The sequence below is a fragment of the Triticum dicoccoides genome, chromosome 6A (genome assembly GCF_002162155.2).
Source record: "Triticum dicoccoides isolate Atlit2015 ecotype Zavitan chromosome 6A, WEW_v2.0, whole genome shotgun sequence".
NCBI lineage: Eukaryota > Viridiplantae > Streptophyta > Magnoliopsida > Poales > Poaceae > Triticum > Triticum dicoccoides.
In genome coordinates, this window is record NC_041390.1 from 65,481,064 (window position 1) to 65,505,480 (window position 24,417).

Sequence of the window (24,417 nt, forward strand, 5' to 3'; positions counted from 1 at the left end):
GGATCACCCATTCTCAACGGTGCGGTGGATAGTTTAAGCCCTTCTATGAATTTATTAAACATGCTTTCAACCTCGGTCGTCATGGAGGTTTTCAATGTGTCCAAGGCCACATTGAGTTCCTCACGAGAGACCGCGGTTCCCCCATCGGCTGTAGACGAGATTGGATTCACACCGGAGTGATCCTCCACACCGTCTACGGTGTCAACCATACTCTTTGGACGGTAAAGTCCTTAGTAAAGAGACGAGGCTCTGATACCAATTGAAAGGATCGATATAGTTGACTACAGGGAAGGGGTGAATAGGCAACTAACAATTTTTAACTTTTCTTTACCAATTTAAACTTTGCATCAAAGTATGTTGTCTAGATATGCAACGAGGTGAGCAACCTATATGATGCAACAACAAAAAGTACACAAGCAAGCTAAGGATACAACACAAAAGCTTGCACAAGTAAAGGCACGAGATAACCAAGAGTGGAGCCGGTGAAGACGAGGATGTGTTATCGAAGTTCCTTCCTTTTGAGGGGAAGCACGTCTCCGTTGGAGCGGTGTGGAAGCACAATGCTCCCCAAGAAGCCACTATAGGTCCACCATATTCTCCTCACGCCCTCACACGATGCGAGATGCCGTGATTCCACTATTTGTGCCCTTGGAGGCGGCGACCGGACCTTTACAAACAAGGTTGGGGCTCTCTCCACAACCGAATTGGAGGCTCCCAATGAAACCACAGAGCTTCACCACAATGGAATATGACTCCGAGGTGACCTCAAACGTCTAGGGTGCTCAAACACCCAAGAGTAACAAGATCCGCAAGGGATGAGTGGGGGAATCAAATTTCTCTTGGTGGAAGTATAGATCTGGGCCTTCTCAACCAATCCCTAGAAAATCAACAAGTTTGATTGGGTAGGGAGAGAGATCGGGCGAAAATGAGCTTTGAAGCAACATTGGAGCTTGGGAAAAAGAGGTAAGTCAACTTGGAGAAGAAGACCTCCTTTTATAAGGGGGAAGACAAACCAACCGTTATCCTCGCTCAGCCCCGCATAGGGCGGTACTACCGCAGTGGCCAGCGGTACTACCGCTGTGGCCAGCGGTACTACCGTTCCACCTCGCGGTACTGCCACGCAGAAGGACGGGAGCGGGGAGCAGAGCAGGACCTGGACCCAGGGTGGTACTACCACGGTGGTAAGAACGATACTACCGCCTAAGAGCAGTACTACCGCCTAAGAGCAGTACTACCGCCCCTACTGCCGCAGCTAGTGCCGCAAAACCCGACACAAGAGGAGAAACCTCGAGTCGAGGCGGTAGGAGCACGGAGCCGCAACGGTACTACGGCTGAGAGCTCCAAGCGGTACTACCGCTGGGGTTCGCGGTACCACCGCTTGTAGCTCTCGAGCGGTACTACCGCTGGGGTTCGCGGTACTACCGTGGGACCAGACCACAGGGAGAAGGCAGCAAGGGAGCCTTCAACGAAACGGAAAAGCTCAGAGGGTGCCCAAGGGATGTGTACGTGTTGATTCTGTTGGAAATATGCCCTAGAGGCAATAATAAATTAGTTATTATTATATTTCCTTGTTCATGATAATCGTTTATTATCCATGCTATAATTGTATTGATAGGAAACTCAGATACATGCGTGGATACATAGACAACACCATGTCCCTAGTAAGCCTCTAGTTGACTAGCTCGTTGATCAATAGATGGTTACGGTTTCCTGAGCATGGACATTGGATGTCGTTGATAACGGGATCACATCATTAGGAGAATGATGTGATGGACAAGACCCAATCCTAAGCATAGCACTAGATCGTGTAGTTCGTATGCTAAAGCTTTTCTAATGTCAAGTATCATTTCCTTAGACCATGAGATTGTGTAACTCCCGGATACCGTAGGAGTGCTTTGGGTGTGCCAAACGTCACAACGTAACTGGGTGGCTATAAAGGTGCACTACGGGTATCTCCGAAAGTGTCTGTTGGGTTGGCACGAATTGAGACTGGGATTTGTCACTCCGTGTAAACGGAGAGGTATCTCTGGGCCCACTTGGTAGGACATCATCATAATGTGCACAAAGTGATCAAGGAGTTGATCACGGGATGATGTGTTACGGAACGAGTAAAGAGACTTGCCGGTAACGAGATTGAACAAGGTATCGGGATACCGACGATCGAATCTCGGGCAAGTATCGTACCGCTAGACAAAGGGAATTGTATACGGGATTGATTAAGTCCTTGACATCGTGGTTCATCCGATGAGATCATCGTGGAACATGTGGGAGCCAACATGGGTATCCAGATCCCGCTGATGGTTATTGACCGGAGAGTCATCTCGGTCATGTCTGCATGTCTCCCGAACCCGTAGGGTCTACACACTTAAGGTTCGGTGACGCTAGGGTTATAGAGATATTAGTATGCGGTAACCCGAAGGTTGTTCGGAGTCCCGGATGAGATCCTGGACGTCACGAGGAGTTCCGGAATGGTCCGGAGGTAAAGAATTATATATAGGAAGTGCTGTTTCGGCCATCGGGACAAGTTTCGGGGTCATCGGTATTGTACCGGGACCACCGGAAGGGTCCCGGGGGTCCACCGGGTGGGGCCACCTGCCCCGGGGGGCCACATGGGCTGTAGGGGGTGTGCCTTGGCCTACATGGGCCAAGGGCACCAGCCCCAAGAGGCCCATGCGCCAAGAGAAGAGGAAAAGGGAGAGTCCTAAAGGGGGAAGGCACCTCCGAGGTGCCTTGGGGAGGATGGACTCCTCCCCCCTTGGCCGCACCCTTCCTTGGAGGAAGGGGCAAGGCTGCACCCTCCCCCTCTCCCTTGGCCCTATATATAGTGGGGGAAAGGGAGGGCAACCATACCTAAGCCCTGGCGCCTCCCTCTCCCTCCCATGACACATCTCCCTCCTCCCATAGCGCTTGGCGAAGCCCTGTTGGAATCCCGCTACTTCCACCATCACGCCGTCGTGCTGTTGGATCTCCATCAACCTCTCCTTCCCCCTTGCTGTATCAAGAAGGAGGAGACGTTGCTGCTCCGTACGTGTGTTGAATGCGGAGGTGCCGTACGTTCGGCGCTAGGATCATCGGTGATTTGGATCACGACGAGTACGACTCCATCAACCCCGTTCTCTTGAACGCTTCCGCGCGCGATCTACAAGGGTATGTAGATCCACTCCTCCCTCGTTGCTAGATGACTCCATAGATTGATCTTGGTGATACGTAGAAAATTTTGAATTATTGCTACGTTCCCCAACAGTGGCATCATGAGCTAGGTCTATGGGTAGTTACTATGCACGAGTAGAACACAAAGTAGTTGTGGGCGTTGATTTTGTTCAATATGCTTGCCGTTACTAGTCTTATCTTGATTCGGCGGCATCATGGGATGAAGCGTCCCGGACCGACCTTACACGTACTCTTACGTGAGACTGGTTCCACCGACTGACATGCACTAGTTGCATAAAGGTGGCTAGCGGGTGTCTATCTCTCCCACTTTAGTCGGATCAGATTCGATGAAAAGGGTCCTTATGAAGGGTAAATAGCAATTGGCATATCACGTTGTGGTTTTTGCGTAGGTAAGAAACGTTCTTGCTAGAAACCCATAGCAGCCACGTAAAACATGCAAACAACAATTAGAGGACGTCTAACTTGTTTTTGCAGGGTATGCTATGTGATGTGATATGGCCAAAAGGATGTGATGAATGATATATGTGATGTATGAGATTGATCATGTTCTTGTAATAGGAATCACGACTTGCATGTCGATGAGTATGACAACCGGCAGGAACCATAGGAGTTGTCTTAATTTACTTATGACCTGCGTGTCAACATAAATGTCATGTAATTACTTTACTTTATTGCTAACCATTAGCTGTAGTAGTAGAAGTAATAGATGACGAGACAACTTCAAGAAGACACGATGATGGAGATCATGATGATGGAGATCATGGTGTCATGCCGGTGACAAGATGATCATGGAGCCCCAAGATGGAGATCAAAGGAGCTATATGATATTGGCCATATCATGTCACTATTATTTGATTGCATGTGATGTTTATCATGTTTATACATCTTGTTTACTTAGAACGACGGTAGTAAATAAGATGATCCCTCATTACAATTTCAAGAATGTGTTCTCCCCTAACTGTGCACCGTTGCTAAAGTTCGTCGTTTCGAAGCACCACATGATGATCGGGTGTGATAGATCCTTACGTTCACATACAACGGGTGTAAGACAGTTTTACACATGCAAAACACTTAGGGTTAACTTGACGAGCCTAGCATGTGCATAGACATGGCCTCGGAACACAGAAGACCGAAAGGTCGAGCATGAGTTGTATGGTAGATATGATCAACATGAAGATGTTCACCGATGTTGACTAGTCCGTCTCACGTGATGATCGGACACGGCCTAGTTGACTCGGATCATGTAATCACTTAGATGACTAGAGGGATGTCTATCTGAGTGGGAGTTCATAAGATGAACTTAATTATCCTGAACATAGTCAAAAGGTCTTCGCAAATTATGTCGTAGCTCGCGCTTCAGTTCTACTGTTTAGATATGTTCCTAGAGAAAAATTTAGTTGAAAGTTAATAGTAGCAATTATGCGGACTAGGTCCGTAAACTGAGGATTGTCCTCATTTGCTTCATAGAAGGCTTATGTCCTTAATGCACCGCTCAGTGTGCTGAACCTCGAACATCGTCTGTGGATGTTGCGAACATCTGACATACACGTTTTGATGACTACATGATAGTTCAGTGCGTAATGCTAAATGGTTTAGAATTGAGGCACCAAAGACATTTTTGAAACATCGCAGAACATATGAGATGTTCCAAGGACTGAAATTGGGATTTCAGGCTCGTGCCCACGTCAAGAGGTATAAGACCTCCGACGATTTTCTTAGCCTGCAAACTAAGGGAGAAAAGCTCAATTGTTGAGCTTGTGCTCAGATTGTCTGAATACAACAATCATTTGAATCGAGTGGGAGTTGATCTTCCAGATGAGATAGTGATGTTTCTCCGAAGTCATTACCACCAAGCTGCTAGAGCTTCGTGATGAACTATAATATATCAGGGACATATATGATGATCCTTGAGTTATTCGCGATGTTTGACACCATAAAAGTAGAAATCAAGAAGGAGCATCAATTGTTGATGGTTGGTGAAACCACTAGTTTCAAGAAGGGCAAGAGCAAGAAGGGATACTTCATGAAATGGCAAGTCAGCTGCTGCTCTAGTGAAGAAACCCAAGGTTGAACCCTAACCCGAGACTAAGTGCTTCTGTAATAAGGGGAACAGCCACTGGAACAGAATTACCCTAGATACTTGGTAGATGAGAAGGCTGGCAAGGTCGATAGAAGTATATTAGATATACATTGTGTTGATGTGTACTTTACTAGTACTCCTAGTAGCACCAGGCTATTAGATACCAGTTCGGTTGCTAAGTGTTAGTAACTCAAAATAAAAGCTACGGAATAAACGGAGACTAGCTAAAGGTGAGCTGACGATATGTGTTGGAAGTGTTTCCAATGTTGATATGATCAAATATCGTACGCTCCCTCTACCATCGAGATTGGTGTTTGCGTTGAGCATAGACATGATTAGATTACGTCTATCGCAATACGGTTATTCATTTAAGGAGAATAATGGTTACTCTGTTTATTTGAATAATACCTTCAATGGTCTTGCACCTAAAATGAATGGTTCATTGAAATCTCGATCGTAGTGATACACATGTTCATGCCAAAAGATAGTAATGATAGTACCACCTACTTGTGGCACTGCCACGTAAGTCATATCGGTATAAAACGCATGAAGAAGCTCCATGTTGATGGATCTTTGGGCTCACTCATTTTTGAAAAGTTTGAGACATGCGAACCATGTCTATTGGTGTATATGCATGAAGAAACTCCATGCAGATGGACCGTTTGAACTCACTTGATTTTGAATCACTTGAGACATGCAAATCATACCACATGGGCAAGATGACTGAAAGCCTCGGTTTCAGTAAAATGGAACCAGAAAGCAACTTGCTGGAAGTAATACATTTTGATGTGTGCAGTCCAATGAGTGCTGAGGCGTGTAGTGGATATCGTTATGTTCTTACTTCACAGATGATTTTAGTAGATGTTGAGTATATTTACTTGATGAATCACGAGTCTGAATTATTGAAAGGTTCAAGTAATTTCAGGGTGAAGTTGAAAGATCGTCGTGACAAGAGGATAAAAGATCTATGATATGATCATAGAGGTGAATATTTGAATCACGAGTTTGGCACAGAATTAAGACATTGAGGAAATTGTTTCACAACTAATACAGCCTGGAACACCATAGTGTGATGGTGTGTCCGGACATCATAACTGCACCCTATTGGATATGATGCATACCATGATGTCTCTTATCGAATTACCACGATAGTTTATGGGTTAGGCATTAAAGACAACCACATTCACTTTAAATAGGGCACCACGTAATTCCGATGAGATGACACCGTATGAACTATGGTTTAGAGAAACCTAAGCTGTCATTTCTTAAAAGTTTGGGGCTGCGATGCTTATGTGAAAAAGTTTCAGGCTGATAAGCTTGAACCCAAAGCGGATAAATGCATCTTCATAGGACACCCAAAAAGGTTGGGTATACCTCCCGTCTCAGAACCGAAAGCAATAAGGGATTGTTTCTAGAATCGGGTCCTTGCTCGAGGAAAAGTTTCTCTCGAAAGAATTGAGTGGGAGGATGGTGGAGACTTGATGAGGTTATTGAACCGTCTCTTCAACTAGTGTGTGGCAGGGCACAGGAAGTTGTTCCTGTGGTACCTACACCAATTGAAGTGGAAGCTTATGATAGTGATCATGAAACTTCAGATCAAGTCACTACCAAACCTCGTGGGATGACAAGGATGCGTACTACTTCAGAGTGGTACGTAATCCTGTCTTGGAAGTCATGTTGCTAGACAACAATGAACCTACGAGCTATGGAGAAGCGATGGTGGGCCCGGATTCTGATAAATGGCTCGAGGCCATAAAATCCGAGAGAGGATCCATGTATGAAAACAAAGTGTAGACTTTGGCAGAACGGCTCGATGGTCGTAAGGCTATTGAGTACAGATGGATTTTAAAAGGAAGACGGACAATGATGGTAAATGTCACCATTAAGAAAGCTCGACTTGTCGTTAAGATGTTTTCCGACAAGTTCAAGGAGTTGACTACGATGAGACTTTCTCACTCGTAGCGATGCTAAGAGTCTGTTGGAATTATATTAGCGATTACTGCATTATTTATGAAATCTTGCAGATAGGATGTCAAAACATTGTTTCCTCGACGATTTTCTTGAGGAAAGGTTGTATGTGATACAACCGGAAGGTTTTGTCAATCCTGAAAGATGATAATAAGTATGCAAAGCTCCAGCAATCCTTCTAAGGACTGGAGTAAGCATCTCGGAGTTGGAATGTATGCTTTGATGAGATGATCAAAGATTTTGGGTGTATACAAAGTTTATGAGAATCTTGTATTTCCAAAGAAGTGAGTGGGAGCACTATAGAATTTTTGATAAGTATATGTTGTTGACATATTATGGATCAGAAATGACATAGAATTTCTGGAAAGCATATAGGGTTATTTGGAAAGTGTTTTTCAATGGAAAGCCTGGATTAAGCTACTTGAACATTGAGCATCAAGATCTATAAGGATAGATCAAAACGCTTAATGGTACTTTCAAATGAGCACATTCCTTGACATGATCTTGAAGGTGTTCAAGATGGATCAGTCAAAGAAGGAGTTCTTGCCTGAGATGTAAGGTATGAAGTTAAGACTTAAAGCTCGACCATGGCCGAATAGAGAGAAAGGTCGAAGGTCGTCCCCTATGCTCAAGACATAGGCTCTACAGTATGCTATGCTGTGTACCGCACCTGAAGTGTGCCTTGCCATGAGTCAGTCAAGGGGTACAAGAGTGATCCAAGTATGGATCACAGGACAGCGGTCAAAGTTATCCTTAGTAACTAGTGGACTAAGGAATTTTCTTGATTATGGAGGTGGTAAAAGAGTTCGTCGTAAAGGGATACGCTGATGCAAACTTTGACACTAATCCAGATTATTCTGAGTAGTAAACTGGATTCGTATAGTAGAACAGTTATTTGGAATAGCTCCAAATAGAGCGTGGTAGCTGCATCTAGGAGATGACATAGAGATTTGTAAAGCACACACGAATCTGAAAGGTTGAGACCGGTTGACTATAACCTCTCTCACAAGCATAACATGATCAAACCCAGAACTCATCGAGTGTTAATCACATGGTAAATGTGAACTAGATTATTGACTCTAGTAAACTCTTTGGGTGTTAGTCACATGGGGATGTGACCTTGAGTGTTAATCACATATCGATGTGAACTAGACTATTGACTCTAGTGCAAGTGGGAGACTGTTGGAAATATGCCCTAGAGGCAATAATAAATTAGTTATTATTATATTTCCTTGTTCATGATAATCGTTTATTATCCATGCTATAATTGTATTGATAGGAAACTCAGATACATGTGTGGATACATAGACAACACCATGTCCCTAGTAAGCCTCTAGTTGACTAGCTCGTTGATCAATAGATGGTTACGGTTTCCTGAGCATGGACATTGGATGTCGTTGATAACGGGATCACATCATTAGGAGAATGATGTGATGGACAAGACCCAATCCTAAGCATAGCACTAGATCGTGTAGTTCGTATGCTAAAGCTTTTCTAATGTCAAGTATCATTTCCTTAGACCATGAGATTGTGTAACTCCCGGATACCGTAGGAGTGCTTTGGGTGTGCCAAACGTCACAACGTAACTGGGTGGCTATAAAGGTGCACTACGGGTATCTCCGAAAGTGTCTGTTGGGTTGGCACGAATCGAGACTGGGATTTGTCACTCCGTGTAAACGGAGAGGTATCTCTGGGCCCACTCGGTAGGACATCATCATAATGTGCACAAAGTGATCAAGGAGTTGATCACGGGATGATGTGTTACGGAACGAGTAAAGAGACTTGCCGGTAACGAGATTGAACAAGGTATCGGGATACCGACGATCGAATCTCGGGCAAGTATCGTACCACTAGACAAAGGGAATTGTATACGGGATTGATTAAGTCCTTGACATCGTGGTTCATCCGATGAGATCATCGTGGAACATGTGGGAGCCAACATGGGTATCCAGATCCCGCTGATGGTTATTGACCGGAGAGTCATCTCGGTCATGTCTGCATGTCTCCCAAACCCGTAGGGTCTACACACTTAAGGTTCGGTGACGCTAGGGTTATAGAGATATTAGTATGCGGTAACCCGAAAGTTGTTCGGAGTCCCGGATGAGATCCCGGACGTCACGAGGAGTTCCGGAATGGTCCGGAGGTAAAGAATTATATATAGGAAGTGCTGTTTCAGCCATCGGGACAAGTTTCGGGGTCATCGGTATTATACCGGGACCACCGGAAGGGTCCCGGGGGTCCACCGGGTGGGGCCACCTGCCCCGGGGGGCCACATGGGCTGTAGGGGGTGCGCCTTGGCCTACATGGGCCAAGGGCACCAGCCCCAAGAGGCCCATGCGCCAAGAGAAGAGGAAAAGGGAGAGTCCTAAAGGGGGAAGGCACCTCCGAGGTGCCTTGGGGAGGATGGACTCCTCCCCCCTTGGCCGCACCCTTCCTTGGAGGAAGGGGCAAGGCTGCGCCCTCCCCCTCTCCCTTGGCCCTATATATAGTGGGGGAAAGGAAGGGCAACCATACCTAAGCCCTGGCGCCTCCCTCTCCCTCCCATGACACATCTCCCTCCTCCCACAGCGCTTGGCGAAGCCCTGTTGGAATCCCGCTACTTCCACCATCACGCCGTCGTGCTGTTGGATCTCCATCAACCTCTCCTTCCCCCTTGCTGGATCAAGAAGGAGGAGACGTTGCTGCTCCGTACGTGTGTTGAACGTGGAGGTGCCGTCCGTTCGGCGCTAGGATCATCGGTGATTTGGATCACGACGAGTACGACTCCATCAGCCCCGTTCTCTTGAACGCTTCTGCGCGCGATCTACAAGGGTATGTAGATCCACTCCTCCCTCGTTGCTAGATGACTTCATAGATTGATCTTGGTGATACGTAGAAAATTTTGAATTATTGCTACGTTCCCCAACAGATTCCACCCTAGCCTCACCAATGCGGACCCCCTCTTAATAGTACGGCTTTCCTACGACTCAAAACCATCGAAAAGAAACGTAGACAAACGCCGTCTTCAACAGTCTTTGAGGGGGACAAAAACCGTCTTGTGCCTAATGATGAAACGTCTGAAATACTCAAGGCACACGATTAGTCCGCAAAGGCATTGTCATCAATCACCAAAACACCTTAGGGATAAATATGCCCTGACAGCGTGTATGAGTCTCGAAGAGAAAGAACGAGTCTCCAACAACACGTGTCAGGCATGAATAGTCAAGTGGGGGAGCTTCAAGATGCATGAAAAAGAGGCACAATGCCAAGACATTATAAATCCTAGCGCCTAGACTGCTCGATGTGTGAGAGGTGATTTGAGACATCGACCACAATTGAGGAAGGAAAGCATAACTATATTCTAGCATGGGAGAGGCCAAGTGCTTATGATTGCCCGAAAAAAATCGGGCAAACATGTTACTCACTTGTAGGATTAACGCGGGGGTTAGGGGTGCCACCAATTTGTAAATATAATATGTCCTTTCTGTCACTTTCTGCAATGATTTAGTTTGTAAGTGTCCTAGAAGTCTTGACAAGCTCTTGAGAACATGTTGTTGCGTAGGTCGTGCGTGTTTTAATTGTATTGTGATACATTAATATGGTGCCAATTTTTAATAAACGAAATAGAAAACCAAATTAGCTATGCAAATAATCCACCTTTTTTCATAAGTTTTGATTAAGTTTAGATGTTTGATATAAACAACATTTTTTTGTCTTTTTTCTTTTCTTTTTATCCTATCCTATATATCTAGATAGTTGATCCTTGCTACTTTATTATTATTATTTTAAAATGCACACATGCCACATCACCAAAGGCCCACCACAACATGCATGTGAAAAAAACATCATTAGTTGATCACATGCAAACATCTCACCCATCACACATGCCATCTCATCAAAGGTCCACTCGACATGCATTGCAAAAGGTTTTCCGTTAATCTATGCCACTTATATTCAATAATTACTTTGAACTATACAGTAATCAAACAATATATATATAATATGTATTATTTGTTTAGTTCATATAATATTAATTCAAATGTTCATGTTCATAAAATCAAATCTCTCAAAATATATTGTAATCAATTCCTGTAGCAATGCGCGGAGTATCATCTACCTAAATAGTTCATCCCCACTATCACTATTATCTTACAGTGCATGCACATATGTCATCTCATCAAAGACCCACCACAACATGCATGAGATTTTTTTTTCATTATTAGTTCATACCATGCACACATCCCACCCAACCACACATGCCACCTCATTAAAGGTCCACTCGACATGCATGTAATTTTTCCCCATTATGTTATGCCACTTATATGCAAAAAAACATAATAATAAAATACAATATATAATATTTATTTTTAATTTTTGTTTAGATATTATTAATTCAACTATGCATGTTTCATACAATCAAATCAGCAAAATTTCTTGTAATTGATTCCCGCAGGAACGTGTGTGGTATTCTCTAGTTACGTTATGAGTTGGAGTTTTAACTATTCATTTTTGCATTGTTTTTGTTCGTTTGTTTTCTTGCCTTTGCCCAAACTTGTAAACACACACACACACACACACACACACACACACGCACACACACATTCTCTCTCTCTCTCTCTCTCTCTCTCTCTCTCTCTCTCTTTCATTGATGGCAGAGCTGCTGCATTTTCCTCAAAAAGAAATTCTAGAGGGCTCACGTGATTAAACATCAATAACGATTAACGCGCATGATATAGGTACCTACATTGGACATACCAACACTTGCTCTTGCTCATCCAGTCATATCGTACCACATCACGATTAACAGCTTAGATTTAGGAAATTTTTCCTTGTTTGGAGTAGTAGAAATTGGCACCATCTCTACCAACAGCGACCTGCCGAGTTCCATTCTTGGTTACTACCGCTGTAACATCAGCGACACCACGTAATCCAAACGAACTCATATCTACAATTCAGCTGGCCTCACGCAGTACGCAGCCATTTTGGGCCTGTATAGAGCACACCGGGAGGTCTGAGACTGAGAGAGTATCGGTATAGACGTACGTGCGCCTATATAAACCCCTCGAACCAGCCACAACTCACCATCACTACCCACGGCGAGTCAAGTACTCAAGTCCAAGAAATGGCGAACACCAAGCTCGCGGTGGTGGCCATGCTCGTGATCCTACTGCAAGCGTCCGCGCTATGCGCCGCCGCGCGGCACCATGCCGGCGGCGGCACCCCCGGCGTGATGACGATAAGCAATTTCGACAGAGGTGAGGGCGACCTGCCGTCGGAGTGCGACGGCGGGTACCACAGCAACAGGGACATGGTGGCGGCACTGTCCACGCGGTGGTACGAGGGCGGCCGGCGGTGCGAGAGGATGATCCGCATCACCAGCACGCACACCGGGCGCACCGTGGAGGCCAAGGTGGTGGACGAGTGCGACTCCAAGCACGGCTGCGCGGACGACGTCGTGGACACCTCCCTCGCTGTGTGGAAGGCGCTCGGGCTCAACGCCAACGCCGATGACGCGGCCCCCATCACCTGGTCCGACGCCTGAAGCCATGCATGACGCATGCATACGCCCGTGAGCAGTCTCGGCGGCCGCCCGCGACCCCATCGACGGCAGTGCTAGCTCACGGCGCCATACCACATTTCAGGGCGAGTGCCGGTGCCGTTGCTACGTTTGTCAGAATAAAGTACTCTCTGTTCCAAATTATTCGTCGTAGAAATGGATGTATTTAAAACTAAAATACATCTAGATACATCCATATCTGCGATAAATAATTCGAAACTAAGGGAGTACGTTGTATGGATGGATGGACGTGTCGGTGTCAGTATCAGTTCCATTGTGTTTCTACGTACCGTGTAATAAAATATTACTAGATCATGCCGCCCCCATCCAATTTTACAATATATTGATAGGAATTGATGACGTAAAAAATAAAATTTCTATGAAGTGTCTCCTCAAAGTAGTGCATGTTGCCGCGCCTGTCTCATTTTACGGTAAAATGCAATTTGCATACGAAATTTTCTGAAGACAAAAAAATGCAGTCATGAAAAAGATAACGAGATTCTTAATTAGGTAAGAAAGGGTAATATGTGATCTGTAGCTATGATGTAGTGAACTTCTTCTTCTTCATATCGCTGATGTCCACCTGAAGTCCAGAGTCTCACACGCATTACAAATTTCGAGCCACGTCAGCATCAGCCAGATGTTCGATTGAGTACAAAATTTGTTCCAGTCGGAGTTTGAACGATTAAGAATTTAAGATTTAAAACATCACACCTTGGTTCCGCTCTGCATAAGTTTCTGCAGCACCTTGAGCCGCTCATTTTGTTCATTTCTCTATGTTTCTCACGACAGCACAAATGCTTCAGATTAGTATTCAGACTTCGTCAGCACAACCGCAGACGTGGAGGTGAGGAAAGTGCACATGAACTGGTTGCTGGGGAAGAGACAGGAGCGGACGTGCATCGAGGAGAAGATCAGGTTTCCAAATGCATTTGAAGATGTGCATGTTTGGATTTGGATAGTCCATGATGCTTCAGAACCAGTTTATTAAAGGCAGCTTAGTAGTCTGAAAGAAACATTGTTAACAAAAAGCATGAAGAAACGGTGAACTTATATTGACCGTCAGAAAGTAATCACTAAATAACTTGTAAGCCAATTACTCATGTGATACAAGTCATACAGAAATATTTAGTGCATCCACATTCAAACTCATACTGAAATGGAGACGCGTCATATTTGTAACTTGTCTTTCTGAAAACTGATGCACAGTGAAGTCAAATACTGTAGTGATGCAATTTTGTAGACAGCATGCAGAAAAACAGAATCGAGTCCAATAGTTCACATATCTGAACATCTATGAACAAAGAGAAACACACCTAAATTATAGGATTGGTACTGACCTGACTTTCACCAATAATTCAGAGTATGAAAAAACAACACATCTCACGCACAACTAATTCTAACTACGTTGGAGAGGATGAAAATTTCGACTCCCAAACACATATCTTATATTCCTCGTTGAGTTCAGGGCATGTAGGCAAGCACTGACATATGATTTTACCGATAGAAATTAATAAGAGTCAAATTTAACACTCATCCCACAAATCATCAACTTGAAAGCAGTGCTTCACCTTGCAATCAAGCAGAACCAGCAAAGAGCAAACCCACCGTAAGCAAGTTCCAATGAGCTTAAAAACCTGCATTCATTTGGGAGCAAAAAGAACAGTCCAAGTAAGAAAATGGATATGCATAAGTTTGGGGAAAAGGAGAAGGAACTATGTCAGACAGGCGACGGGGAAGACGAGTAGAATTAGTTGGAGCTCGTTGAGAAGATGTTTGAGGAGGGGAATGGACAAAGGGTCTGTCTAGGACACATATATCCACTCTGTTTGTGGTCTATTTTTTTTGTCCTAGTTTTTTTTAATTTCTTGTTGCTGCATTATATATTTGTGGGAGCTTAGATGTGACATCCTTAAAAAACATCTAGATGTGAATTAGTCAAACTGATGGACAAACAGCAGCAGAACGGATTATATGGAGGCACGTACAGTAAAGACAGAGTATCAATCCACGATGTAACTGACCTGCAATTACTGGAGGACTCGAGCGGCGCATACCATTACCAGTAGTGGCATGTAGAAACTGCGATTTAATTACGGAATCCCGACAAACGAACTCGAATCGACAGCAGATGATTCCATGCTCGTGCCACCGCCTCGCCCTCGCCCCGGCCTTTCTTCACCCGCATTGTCCGCCTCCGTTGATCCCCTTGCGCACCTCGCATGACGCATCCAATCGCGCGCTGGAGCCAGATCCTCTGGTCGATCCCAACGCGCGCATCGATGCCTCCCGCACTTCCGGTCGAGCCAATCGAGCGACCCATCGGGACTGGATGGGCGCGGTCGCTCCCCGCTTCAGCTTCAGCGAGGCGAAACACTGGACCTCTTTAGCGAAGCCTGGAATGGGCTGACTGACGGGCTCCGTTTAGGCCTCTGGAGCAGCAGCACATAGGACAGCTGGCCCACTATTTACCAGACACGGGATAAATTGGCTTAACCCAGAGATCCGACGGCCAGAAATAACCAGATCGCCAATACGGACGGTCAAAAACTCAAATCGCTGTGAGGGCTTGGTTTAGGCTCAGTTTTACTGTACTAATAATAAATTCTGTCTATTTTGCATTGTACTTGTCCTCTCGTTGTTACAGAAGAATAAATGTCAGCTCTTGAGTTTTACTTAGGATGCGACCTAAACTCCTAATAACGTCACGGTTGACTGCAGCCGCATGGATGATTGATTGTTCAATCTTGGCCCTACTCGATTCATGGGGTTAATTTGGTTGTTAAAGATAAAACGAACAGCACATTAGGGTTTGATGACCACATGATAGTCTCCCTCACGGACTTGATTCCAGTGAGCGTACTTTTTTTTAGAGAAAAAGCAAGCGTCCAACTTTATAAATAAAGCATCATGGCAAGGTTCAGAATATAATCCACAACAATCACAATAGGTTCACGCAAGAAAAGCTCACCAGCCAAATACAGATCCATAGGATCAACCCAAAGGACACACATGTCCGGCAAAAGAAACATAAGAACTAGATGTCTTTGACCACATGGGGCCTTTGGGGGACAGGCCGATAGCAGAAGCTCGGATTTTGGGGACAATCATGGTAATAGCATCCACATCACCAACATTAGTCAGAGAGCTCCATTGTTGAAGAAATGCAACCATTTTAAATAGTAAGACATCAATAGGTTTATTAGGGAAAATATGCTTAATCATAAATTTGTTACGTACAGTCCACAAAAAGCCCACGCAAGAGCACCGAAAGCAGTCCAATGACGGAGGTTTATGATAATAGAAATGAATTCATCCATGTTAGTTGGGTTCCAAGACACGTTCTACCATGATCGAACACAACTCCAGCCAAGTTTAGCAAGTACACAGATGAATAGGATGTGTTCAGTGCGCTCTGTCAGGCCACAAAGGGAGCAAAACGAGAAGGCATTCCCGTACGTTCAAGGATATGGTAATATAGCAGGAAGTTTGCGCCCAATGGCCTGCCAAAGGAAGATTTTGATTTTGAGCGGGATCCGAGCTCGCCAGAGGCCCTTGAAACGGGGAGAAAGCCGCCCCTGGGAGAGCTTTAGGTAAAGCAATTTGGGCAAGAATTTGCCCGAGGAGAAGTGGGGCCCAAATATCCGATCTGCGGTCTCCGAGAGCAAAGGTAGGTCGGCAATAAGAGCATGCCAATCAACCAACTCTGCGGGAGACAGAGTTTGGCGCAGAACCATGTCCCAATTAGAGGAGGCGAGCTCCCAAATAGGGATCGCCTAGTTGGAGTAGTAAGAGAAAAAGATAGTGTAAGAAAGGCAAAGAGGTATCGGCCCGTCCACCAATCAAGCCAAAACCTAACCGAAGATCTAGAATCAAGCGAGAACTTCAACAGACTACGAAACTTGTCTCGGATTTTGACAAGAGCTCTCCAAAACTGAGAGCCACCTCGAACATTGGACATGAAAGGGGGACAATCGGGGAAGTATTTTCTCTGAAGAATTGCTCTCCACACACTTGAAGGGGGGTCATGATAAACACGCACCACCACTTCATAATCAAACACTTTGTTCATGATGCAAGTACTATTTGAAGGGGAAAACTGTTATTACCTTTGAGCATGCTGCACAGTACACTGGCTTGGAGTGTGGAACCCTCGCCTTCTTGGGCGGTACCTCCCACTGGTTGGGTGAAACTTAACTCGGATGGATCCTATTATGGGGAAAATGTAGGAGCTGGTACAGTATTGCGTGATTCCCAGCGAGCCATTGGCTTTTCTACGTGCAGGTCATTCTTCTCGTGCCGTGAAGCTTTGGAGGCAGAGTTGAGCGTCTGCATGGAAGGTTTATCTTTAGCGATCTAGAGAAGTGGCCTCCCGGTTATCATTGAGATGGACTCACTAGTGGCACTAAAGTTGATCCAAGGACAAGGACAAGATAGATCGATTTATGCTTCCTTAGTAAAAGATATTAGATATCTTATGTCCCTCCATGAAAGTTGTATTTCTCATGTTAGCCGCTTACAAAATAAGGTTAGCGGTAACCAAACAAATTTGGCCCCTACAGAGGGTAGAACCATGACTCGCATAGGTTCTGGACCCTCTAATGCAGTTGAGCTAGCCTCTTCTGATTGTAATCTATTGGTGGTTGAGTAATACAAGCTTTTCACTTGTTAACAAAAGAAGTATTAAAGATTCCAAGTCCCCCAATAATTTTAGGGCGACACATAATTTCCTAGTTAACCATTTTGTATTTCTTTTTGTTATCCATGGTATTCCATAAGAAGGCATCAAAGCAAGCATGATTACTGTCGGCAAAATGGTACAAACCCATAATAAACGTCGAGAGACTAGACAGACTCGAGTAAGAGTGACCTTGCCAACATAGAATTGGTAGCCATCGCACCAAAGGGCCACTCTAGCGCCAATTTTCACTGTATTTCGACATAGCCTCCCTCTCCCCCTGTCCTTTAGCCCTCCTTGTTCTGAACTTCCCGATCTTCTGAAAGGATCGATATGGTTGACTAGAGGGGGGGGGGGTGAATAGGCAACTACCAATTTTTAGCTTTTCTTAACAAATTAAGGTTAGCAACAAATAGCTAGTCTAGATGTGCAACAAGGTGAGCAACCTATATCAACAACAAGAGCAAGCAAAGGATACTACACGACAATTGCTTGCACAAAGTAAAGGTAAGAGATAACCACAAGTGGAGCCAGTGGAGACGAGGATGCATGTGTTACCGAAGTTCCTTCCCTGTGAGGGGAAGTACGTGTCCGTTGAAGCGGTGTGGAGGCACAATGCTCCCCAGGAAGCCACTGTATTCTCCTCACTCCCTCACAAAATACGATATGTCGTTATTCCACTAGTGGTGCCCTTGAAGGCGGCAACCGGACCTTTACAAACAATGTTGGGGCTCTCTCCACAACCGAATTGGAGGCTCCCAACGAACCATGGAGTTTCACCACAATGGAATGTGGTTCCGACACCGTCTAGGGTGCTCAAACACCCAAGAGTAACAAGATTTGCAAGGGATTAGTGGGGGAAATCAAATTTCTCTTGGTGGAAGTGTAGATCGGGGCCTTCTCAACCAATCCCCAGAAAATTAACAAGTTTGATTGGCTACGGTGAGAGATCGGGCGAAAATGAGCTTTGCAGTAACAATGGAGATTGGGGGAAGAGGAGGTGAGTCTTGTTGAAGAAGAAGACCCCCTTTTATAGTGGGGGAACAATCTAACCGCTATCCCCATTCTCAGCCCGTAGCGCACGGTACTACCGCTCAAGGGAGCGGACTACCGCTTTCCGTAGCCGCTTGACCCAGCGGTACTACCGCTGGGACCGCGCTCAGCAGCTTACAAGGGCATAGGGAGAAGAGACAGAGGAGAAAAACCTCGAGCGACACTAGTAGCGGTGGTAGGCGCGGTACTACCGCTTACGAGCGGTACTACCGCTCCTACTGCCGCTGCTACTGCCACTGAACCCAACACGAGAACTGCAAGTCCCGAATTGAGGCGGTACTAGAGCGGAACTGGAGCGGAACTATTGCCTGCTGCTCTCGGCGGTACTACCGTGGTACTACCGCCTGTTGCTCTCAGCGGTACTGCCCCTTCCAGCCATGGTACTACCGCTGGCTCCATCCAATGCCACTTCCAAGACAACGAAGGATCCTCCAAAGATGCGAGAAAGAGTTGAGGGTGCAAAGCAGATGTGTACATGTTGATTCCACCCAAACCTCTCCGATACGCACCCCCTCTTGATAGTACGGTACATCCTACGACTCAAGTCCAGCGAAAATGAAATGAGGGAGAACACCATCTTCACTACTAAGCACCGAGGGGTAGAAATCGTCTCGTGCCAAATCGAAGGAATATCTGAAAGATCAATGTACATGATTAGTCCGCAAAAACATTGTCATCAATCACCAAAACCACGGAGAGAGAAGTATGCCCTAACATCTTCGGTGTCTTGGGTATCTTCGTGCACTAGGATCGAGGTTGAGACAAAATAAAAAATAGTTACACAATAATAGAGAATACATTTCAATTAAACTAATTATCAATCCCTTCTTAAACATGGGGCTGCGAGGCTACGCATCGACCCTTAGCCTAAGGGTGTTAGTCACACATCACGATCGAATGACAAGCAGAAGACATTATGTAAAAAGTTACTCGAAGATGAATGATTGAAAATCTTACAATGTCAGTTGATTGTGATGGAATATTGATTACACATAATTAATATGATGAAGATGGAGACTATGGTGGTGTGGCTATGGATATGTGATATTGATGATGGCGGTAAGGCAACTATGTAGATGGGAATGGTTGAAGAAAGAAGTGAATGGCGAAGCCCTCTAGTCATTAGGTCTTCCTCCCTTTTTATATAGTGTGGATGAGTGGAGTAGGTTTCAGTGCTCCTCTTGTGTGATTTTGATTTCTTTTGCTTGTAAGGTCACTAGAATGAGGAAAAAGCAAGGGAAGAAACCCCCTCAAAGAGAGAGAGAGAGAGAGAGAGAGAGAGAGAGAGAGAGAGCAAGGCAACAACCTCTGGTACGGTGCAACAATATATCAAATATACTGTTGCATGCACTTTGTCCTATATGAAATATGAGAAAAATTGCTTTTCAGGGTGTTTTTATTGATTCATAATGAAGCATCAAGTGGATACAAACACAATGAGCGACACCTGGCCTTTGCATAATGAAGCATCAAGCGGATTCATAATGCCTGCCAAAGAAGGCTTGCCGCAGGTGCCTACAATGACCCAACAGAACACGGAAATACATGCATGCACATAGCCTTTTCACACCCATGGCCATCCTGCCGGCAGCAAAGGCGATAACCGCGGCATTTGCCGGATGACGACCACCACATGGGCTTCGCCAGCACTTGGCTTTGAGCAGGCTAACCATGTTAGGGTCATGGCGGCAGTTGCTCCATTCCATCCTCTGCTTGGTACGGCCGCAGCATGGCGATGCCGACTTGATCGGAGGAGGGGGAGCCACAATCCGTGTGCTTAGAGGCCGCCACGCCACTGCTTCAACGCATCCATTGCCTCAGCAATGCCCAACGCCACCCGATCACTAACAGAAACAGAGCCCAGCCGCGGTCATGCGGGCAAGCCCATGAAGCCAGCCGACGGCTGTGAGGGGAGGCCGCACGGTGCGAGTGTTGCCAGGAATATCAGATCGGGACGCCACCCGAGTTGCCCATGCGGACGATGCGGGGATTGTTATCTCACGAGTTTAATGATATCGAGTGAAATTTTCCTTGAAGATTGAGACTAACTCAAACAGTTGTATTCTTGGAGTTGGAGAAGTTGGGACAAACTTTCAATGCAGTAAAATGTAAGCCGGCCATGGTCACTATAAAACATACTGAATATGTACCTCTAGTGACCATTTCTATGCTTTAGATGTCCAAAAAATCTATGAAAGTTGATTTTCTAATAGAGGCTAACATGCGGCTTCGTAACTGTATTTGTTCCTAGAGGAGAATGGAGTTCTTTGGTGTTTAGTTTTCAGAATTATTTGTTTGGTGCGTGGTTGTGGCGTATTTACGCATTCCGGCTCTGGTGTTTGTCAGTGGTGCTCGTTTGAGCCTCTTGAGAGCTCTTATTTCACGCTAAAACCATGGAATTGTTGTTATAATGTTCACATGTGCCGGCCCACGAATCTCACGCTTGCTCAGCTCAGCTCCTTGCACCTTTCCCTCACTTGCCTTTTTTTGCTCGCCCCAGTGCTAGCTTAGAGAAAAATATCAGCTATCATTTTCTATTTGAAAGAGTTAGTTTAATTAAAAAAGTTCAAGGATTTTAAATATATTGTGAATTTTAGAAACCATGATTTAGAAAACACTCATGAATTTAAAATATATTCATGGATTTGAAAAAATGTTCACAAATTAAACAAGTTTTCAAATTAGAAAAGTGTCCACAAACTTTAAAAATGATCATGAACTTTAAAAATATCCATGAATATAATTAATATTAATGAATCTAAAAATGTGAATTTTAAAAATGGTTTATTAGTTTTTCATATGTTATTCACGATGGCTACCTTTTACGAATAAGTAATTTTACCGGTGGCGGGAGGTACCGGCACACCATCCGCCGTCCATCTAGTTTCATCAAGATTCGTGCACTCTGTCAGAGTATATACTACACTTCTTATACTGTCTAAATACAAGTGGCACACCCTGACACACCTGACCAAATACATGCATGCAATGCAACTTTGTCAGGAGAGAGAGAGAGAGTTGGAATGGAGAGACCGACTGAACATGCATGATTCTCTCTTCCCATATAAATGACATGCACTTTATTTCGTCCATATATTTTGAATGATTGATATATTTTAAAGCGAATGTCTATTTTTGAAACTTTTTATATATTTGAAATCATGTTGACAAGACCTCTAGAATAAGATCAATGTTGGATATATTTGAACTACTTTTAATTTATATATTTCAATTTTCTTTGGCATCACTTTCATAAAATAAGATTGTTTCGCTATTTCATAAAAGTGTTTGCTCCTGTTTTGCAAATTTCAAAATAATAATTTCCCCTTTTGTAAACATTGGTTTCACTTATTTTAAGACACATATTTTACTTGTTTGAGAAAACATATTTCACTCATTTGAGAAAACATATTTCACCTTCTCTGAAATTAACTATTTTTACGCATTTCATCTATTTCAAATATAGATGCTTTCACTCATCGGGAGAAAGTGATGTCACTCATTTAAGAAAAAATAATTTCACTCGGTTGAGAAAACGTATCTCACTCAGTTGAGAGAACATATTTTCACGCATTAGAAAACACAAAATTTAGTCGTTTCAAAATACTAGTTTCACTAATTTCAGAAAGTTGATTTTAATCATTAAAAAACTAATTTCTTTATGTTCAAAAAACCAATTTCACTCATCTGAAGAAACATATTTCACTCAATGAAGAAAATGATTTCACTCAGTTGTGAAAACATATTTCTCTCAGTTGAGAAAACATATTTCGAAACAAATATTAAAACATATTTCGCTCAGCAGAAATGTCAGTTACACACATTGAAAAAGTCGTTTCACACCAAAAAGACATATTTCACTTTGAGAAGAGTACTACTCTGTTTTCTTCACAGCCAGAGCACTCACACCTCCGGAGTTCAGCTTAAAAAGCCCCCCACCCCCCTGGCCACAGGGCGTAAGGGCATCTCCAGCCGTTGGCCCCCCAGGGGGCGTCAAAAAGCACCGCCTGGGGGTGAGCCGGCGTAAAAAATGGCCCTGGGGGCGAGTCGGTCCCCAGCCGTCGGCCCCCAGGGCCGCCCCCAGGCGTGTATTAAAAAAAAAGAAGGACCGTTCGGCGAAGTTATGATAAAAACTAGTTAAATTTCGGCTAAACATGGCAAATTTCGGCGAAATTCGCGCATTTTCATTACATTAACCTAATCTAAAAAAAGAAAGGGGCTGAAGTCGTCGCCGCCGTCGCCGCCATCGTCGTCGTCGGCCTTCTCCTCCTTGACGCGGGCGCCCCTGCTGGACCCCTTCCCGGCGTAGCCATGGCGGACTAGCGGCGGCGCGTCGTCGTCGTCGTCGCTGTCGCATAAGACGACGACCCCGCCTTCATCGTGGCCGCGTCGGCGCTCCTCGAAGCGGCGTAGGGCGGCGCACTGGCGCTCCTTCTTCTCCCGGCGCGCCTTCTCCATCGCAATGGAGTCCTGGCGCACCCATTCTAGGGCCACGTCGTCGTCCTCGAACTCCGCCTTCACCGGCGCCAGCCCCGGCTCCGTCTTCACCGGCGCCAGCCCCGACTCCGTCTTTGGCTTGACGAAGCGCGGAGGAGCCGACGAGGGGGAGGCGCGCCGGCCGCCCTCGTTGATGACGATGCCTTGACGCCGAGCAGGGCCGAAGTGCCGGAGGAGTGCGACGAGGATAGGGAGGAAGAAGAGGAGGAGGAGGACCCGAACCTCCTTGGCGCCCACGGCCCGGCGCGTCGGTGCTGCGCCGGGGCGGCCACCCTCACCGGGGGGTACGCCAACGGCGGGTCGTTGCCGCCCTCGAGGTACGTGAGCACGACCTCGAGTGTGCGGCCGGGGACGCCCCACCACAGGTGGCGCCCCTCGCTGTTCTGCCGGCCGCCGACCACCGACGCGCCGTTGGTGGACGCCAAGCGCTGCTGCTGGCGGCGCTCGAAATACGCCGCCCATGCCGCGTGGTTGTCGGCGGCGTACTGGGGGAGGGAGAGTTGCGCGTCGGTGAGGGAGGCGCGCACGACCTCGACTTCCTCGGCGAAGTACTTCGGCTTCGCCGCGGCGTCGGGCAACGGGGGAATGGGCACTCCCCCGGCGCTGAGTCTCCACCCCGTCGGCCCGACGCGCATGTCCGGCGGCGCCGGGATGTTCGCCTGGAACAGGAGCCAGGACTCCTGTTCGCGGAGCGAACGGCGGCCGTAGCCGTTGGCCGCCGCCTCATCTCCGGGGAATCGTTCTGCCATGGCGACGGCGGGGCTGGGCGGGCTCGGGAGACGTAGAGGGAGGGGCTGGGCGGCGGCGCTCGGGAGAGGTAGGGAGAGGGAGGGGCTGGACGACTGCGAGGGGCGGGGCTGGTGTGGGCACAGGCGAGTGCAGGCCACCGGCTTTTATAGCCGCGCCGTGCCCGTGTGTAGGCGTGCGAGGGAGGGGAGGCGTCGGCGCGCCGTCCCGTGACGCGCCGCCCGTGAGGAATCAATGGCAAGGCTGACCGGCGGCAGCCTTGCCATTGATTCCCCACGGGAACCGAGGCCATTGGGGGAAGACGAGGCGCCGAGTCGCTGACGCGGCTGGCCCGCGGCTTTTTCGCGCCAAAACAGCTCGCCCCGGCGCCCACGGGCGCCCCCCAGCGCGCCGGTTTCGGCCTGGGTCCGCCGGCGCTGTTTTCGGCCCAAGCCGGCGAAAATCGGGCTCCTGGGGGCGCGACTGGGCCGTTTTTTCGGCGCCGGCGCGAAAAAATTGCCTGGGGAGGCCTTCCTGGGGGCGCGGCTGGAGATGCCCTAATACCCCAGTCACACCGAGCCACCGCACCGGCCACTTCACTCCACATCCAGAGCGGTTGGACCAACAAAGAGGGCGGCGGCGCGGCTGGACCCAGGTACGCACGCGCCCTCTCCTCCACCCCCTCTCTCTCTGCCCTGACTACGCCGA